Consider the following 6,000-nt stretch of genomic DNA (forward strand, 5'->3'; position numbering starts at 1 on the left):
GCTCCCCGCCATAACTTGCCCTCTCTTTCACGTTGATGTAACTTTGGCATGGTGTCAGGAAAGATGGACGCCCATTCTGTAGGATATTAGTTTTGTAGACAGCTACAGTAGGCTTATGTGTGCTGTCGATGCAAACTTCCCCAACTATGACCCACCCGAGGTCTAAGCGCTGTGCAAAGGGTGCACTGTTGGGCCCATTAATCTGCTCCCTCACCTTATGCACACGGATGATGTCCCTACCCAGCAGTATTAGGATCTGTGCTTCAGGATCAAGCTCTGGGATTTGTGAGGCCACAGGTCTTAAATGGGCATGCGAAAGAGCGACCTCTGGTGATGGGATTTCTGCCCTATTGCTTGTCATTTCATTGCATTCAATGAGTGGGGGTAAATCTAAGCACACCTTGCCATTCATGGCTTCTATCTGGAACCCTACTGCCTTCCTGCCAAGCATTTCTGAGGTGCCCACACAGGTCTTCATGAGGTAGAGTGAAGGGCTGCCGTGGACGCCGAAGAGCTGAAAAAACTCTGACCGGGCCAGCGAGCGGTTGCTCTGGTCATCCAGGATGGCATACATTCTGACGGCTTGTTCTCTATTGCCTTGTGGGTAAACTTGGACCAAGCATATCTTCGCGCATGAACGCACAGGGAGACTGTCTCCACAGATTTTGGTGCACTTCGACTCAATCTCTGGAGGAGCACCATTCTGCTGTGCCATGTGTGACTGTGTGACAGAGGGTGCGGTTTGAGAGAGGGGGGTGTCAGGATGCAGAGCTGTACAATGTTCATCACTCTCACAATCACTGCACTTGAGCTTAACAAGGCATTCTTCAGCCAGGTGAGAAGGTGAGCAGCATTTGTAGCATCTTTTGTGTTCTTTCAGCAACTTTTTGCGTTCTGCGAGTGGCTTCATTTTAAAGACTCTACATTTTTCTAGGGGGTGCGGCTTGTTATGAAGTGGACAGAATTTAACTGGATCATTGCCTTGTCCCGCTCCCTGAGGCAGACCGGACTCTGTCATAGCCACGTCAATTTTGTGGACAGATATGGCAGTTCTCAAACCCTCAGGTTTTGCTGCGGCCCTCTCACTGCGCTGTTGACCCTGACTACAGTTCAGAATAAAGCTAGGGTCGTTTCTGGCCTTCGCTTGACCGTGAACAAAGTCTACAAAGAAGGCAAATGGGGGAAAACAAACCCTGTGTTGTTCCTTATATCTTGAGCCTGATGACAGCCATTTTTCTTGAAGATTCAGTGGCAGCTTCTCAACGATGGGATTAACGCCCCGCGGCGTGTCGAGGTAGTTGAGGCCGGGCAAATATCCATCTGCTTTGGCTAAGAGTACCTCCATGAGCAGGTCACCTAACTCCCTCAGCTTAACATTCTCCTTTGAAGTTAAACAAGGAAAACTGTCTAAGCGCTTGAACAGTGAGCTCTCTATCACTTCTGGTGTGGCATAACATTCTTGAAGTCTTGACCAAGACAATTTAAGAGCAGTCTGTGTGTCTGTGATGTACACGGCTCGCATTCTCTTGACGTGTTCAGAGGACTCCTTCCCTAGCCATTTGATAAGTAGGTCTAGCTCTTCACTAGCTGTTAACCCCAGGCCATGGATAGCATTAAAAAATGAGGACTGCCATGCTCTAAAGCTCTCAGGCCTGTCATCAAATTTAGTGAGCCCTGTAGTAACTAGCTCCCTGCGGGCTAGATACCTGGCAAAGTCTATCATGTCAGCACCCTGAGTGATGTGAGGGTTGTAGATGTCATTTCTAGGTGGATGGAGGGGGCGACTTAGACGATGGCGTGAGGAGTAGCTTTGCTGCTGATGATCTTCATATGGAGAGTGAGGGTAGGAGCTAGGGAGTTGTGGAGGCCGGTCTGCGGGTAAGTACACGCTCCTTTGTGCGGCTGAATACACTGTTTGAGCATCATTGGGATCTATGAGGTTTGAAATAGAGCCTCGCTGTGTCGTTGGTGGTGACTCTTTCATTTGACGGGGTTGTGGTGCGCTTTGAGGGGGAGCCTGGGAGCTGGAACTGACCTGAGCGGCTTGTTGTTCGACATAAGCCTCCGTCCGCCTTTGTTTCTCCTGTGGTGTGACGCTGCTTCTGAGACTGTGCATGTCCTCTGACTCTTTTCCCGCCACCGCCGCCTCTAAGACTTCAGCCTCAGCATTGGCAGCAGCTGCTGCCCTCTCAAGTTCAAGTGCCTGTAAGCTCGCTTCTAGTGTGGCCTTTTCCAAGTCCAATCTTGCCCTCTGCTTCTTCAATTCCATCTCTTTTTGTGCGAATGTAGCTCACGCACGTGCAGCTTCAGCAGTTGCCCTGGCTCTGGCCGCGGCGTCTGCTACTGAACACCTTGAAGACGAGGAGCGCTTGGAACTGGCCACTGAAGGAGCTCTGTCTTGTCTGTTTGCTGCGTGGGTCTCCATGACTACAATGCGTGAATCCTCCTGATGGTATGACTTTTCACTGTACTGCTCTCTCTAAGTGTTATGCTCCCTGAGCGTGAACGTAGATCAAACAGTCGGCCAAACTCCTTTTCAAGAGCCAGGAAAATGAGCGTGCTTGCTCCTTTTAATAACTTCTCTTTCATCAAAATGGCAACATGAATCGGAGTGAAACTACAAAAGAAAGAAAATAACATTTCCGTTACTTACTGTACTGTAGGAAGCTAATAAAATTAACAACAGATGCTGACATCAAAGATAACGACAACGCATGTTAGCTTAACATAACATTACATGGCGGTTAGAAAGAAATATTCGACTATCAAATAAATTAACCTTACTCAAACATTACTAAACTTACATAAAAGAAATACCAGACAAATTAAACCAGCTATGATACGTACAATCATTGCTTTCTGGCGGGTTCATGAAACACACTGCACACACAACACATTAGCGACCACACCTCGTTTGCTGCATTACTGAACTGACTTCCGTAATAAATAAAGAAAACTTCCTCTGCCTGAGTCCACTTCCTGTGTCACGATATATCAAAATAAGAGTAAGTAGTACAAAACTTAGATTAAACACCACTTTACCTTTTAAAAACCTTATAAAATTCTTCTAACGTAAACATATTTTATCCTTATTAAAATCAAAATAAAAACTTATTATGCAGAGCAGAACAATCATTGTGGAAAAAATTATTTCTTAGCTTTTATTTACATTTGAACAAAAAGTGGCATGTCCAAAATGATTCATACCCCTTTGCAAACTGTCACAGTCTATGGGAAAATCCAAAGTTCTATACCATTCCAAATAGTCCAAGCTGTTCTAAAGCATCCTAATTACCCTGATTAATTGGGAACAGCTGTTTTAATCAACTCAACAGGTGAAAAACAGCAGCTCTCTGCAGTTGGTTTGTGGACAGTTATGGCTAAGACAAAGGAGCTCACTGAGGACCTGCAGCTGCGCATTGTAGCTGCTCACAAGTCAGGAAAGGGCTATAAGGCCATATCTAAATGTTTTCAAGTTCCAGTGGCTACAGTGCAAAGTCTCATCTCATCTCATTATCTGTAGCCGCTTTATCCTGTTCTACAGGGTCGCAGGCAAGCTGGAGCCTATCCCAGCTGACTACGGGCGAAAGGCGGGGTACACCCTGGACAAGTCGCCAGGTCATCACAAGGCTGACATATAGACACAGACAACCATTCACACTCACATTCACACCTATGGTCAATTTAGAATCACCAGTTAACCTAACCTGCATGTCTTTGGACTGTGGGGGAAACCGGAGCACCCGGAGGAAACCCATGCAGAAACCGGAGCACACGGAGGAAACTCCACACAGAAAGGCCCTCGCCGGCCACAGGGCTCGAACCCGGACCTTCTTGCTGTGAGGCGACAGCGCTAACCACTACACCACCGCGCCGCCCACAGTGCAAAGTATTATTAAAAAATACAAGACGTTCTACATTGTGGAAAATCTCAGAGGACGTGGTCGGAAGCCAAAAGTGACACCTGTGCTGGACAGGAGGATAGTGAGAGTGGTGAAAAAGAATCCAAGGATCACCACCAAGGCCATCCTGGTGAATCTGGGCTCTGCTGGTGGCATGATCTCAAGGCAGACAGTCCAACGGACACTGCACACTGCTGGGTTCCACAGACACAGACCAAGGAGGACGCCACTTCTCCAGATAAGGCACACAAAAGCCCACTTGGCCTTTGCAAATGCTCATCTGGACAAAGAAGAAGACTTCTGGTCTTCTGTTTTATGGTCAGATGAAACAAAAATTTAATTGTTTGGCCACAATGATGTGTCCTTCATTTGGCATAAAAAAGGAGAAGCCTTCAACCCTGAGAACACCATCCCCACTGTCAAACATGGTGGTGGGAACCTAATGCTTTGGGGGTGTTTTTCAGCCAATGGACCAGGGAACCTAATCACAGTAAACGGCACCATGAAAAAAGAGCAGTACATCAGGATTCTCAACAACATCAGGCGGTCTGCAGAGAAAGTTGGCCTTGGGCACCAGTGGACATTTCAGCATGACAACAACCCAAAACACACAGCAAAAGTGGTGAAGAAATGGTTAGCGGACGAAAACATTAACATTTTGCAGTGGCCCAGCCAGAGTCCTGACTTAAATCTAATTGAGAATCTGTGGAGGGAGCTAAAGATCAGGGTGATGGCAAGGAGACCCTCCAACCTGAAAGAGTTGGAGCTCATCGCTAAATATGAATGGGCAAAAATACCAGTGGAGACATGCAAAAAGCTGGTCAGCAATTATAGGAAGCGTTTGATTACTGTAATAGCCAATAAAGGCTTTTCTATTGATTATTGAGAAGGGCATGAATAATTTTTGACATGCCACTTTTTGTTCAAATGTAAATAAAAGCTGAGAAATATTTTTTTTCCACAATGATGCCTCTTGTACATCATCATATTATCTTCTGGGAGACACCTGTGTCATTTCCAATCAAGAAAAAACTTGCTAGTTGAATAAAAGTAACTTTAAGTCAAAATTTGCCAGGGGTATGAATAATTTCGGGCTTGACTGTGTGTGTGTGTGTGTGTGTGTGTGTGTATAGATAGATAGATAGATAGATAGATAGATAGATAGATAGATAGATAGATAGATAGATAGATAGATAGAGTGCCTTGAAAAAGTGTTCATACCCCTTGAACTTTTTCACATTTTTCCACCTTACAACCACGAACTTAAAAGTTTTTTATTGAGATTTTATGTGATAGACCAACACAGAGTAGCACATAATTGTGAAGTGAAACGAAAATGATAAATGGTCTTCAAAATTTTAAACAAATAAAAATCTGAAAAATGTGGTGTGCATTAGTATTCAGCCCCCTGTACTCTGATACCTCTAAATACAATCCAGTGCAATCAACTGCCTTCAGAAATCATCTAATTAGTTAATAGAGTCCTACTGTGTGTAATTTACTCTCAGCATAAATACACTTGTTCTGTGAAGGCCTCAGTGGTTTGTTAGAGAACACTGAAGAACAAACAGCATCATGAAGACCAAAGAACTCACCAGACAGGTCAGGGATAAAGTTCTGGAGAAGTTTAAAGCAGGGTTAGGTTATAAAAAAAATATCCCAAGCTCTGAACATTTCAAGAAGCACTGTTCAATCCATCATTCAAAAATGGAAAAAGTATGGCACAACTGCAAACCTACCAAGACATGGCCGTCCATCTAAACTGACAGAGCGAACAAGGAGAGCACTGGTCATAGAAGCAGCCAAGAGGCCCATGATCACTCTGGAGGAGCTGAAGAAATCCACAGCTCAGGTGGGAGAATCTGTGCACAGGACAACTATAAAGTTGTACACTCCACAAATCTAGCCTTTTTGGAAGAGTGGCAAGAAGAAAGCCATTGTTGAAAGACAGGCATAAGAAGTCCCATTTGCAGTTTGCCAGAAGCCATGTAGGGGATGCAGCAAGCATGTGGAAGAAGGTGCTTTGGTCAGATGAGACCAAAGTTTAACTTTTTGGCCTAAATGCAAAGCGCAATGTGTGACGGAAAACTAACAGTGC

Source organism: Neoarius graeffei, chromosome 22 (genome assembly GCF_027579695.1).
Source record: "Neoarius graeffei isolate fNeoGra1 chromosome 22, fNeoGra1.pri, whole genome shotgun sequence".
Lineage (NCBI taxonomy): Eukaryota > Metazoa > Chordata > Actinopteri > Siluriformes > Ariidae > Neoarius > Neoarius graeffei.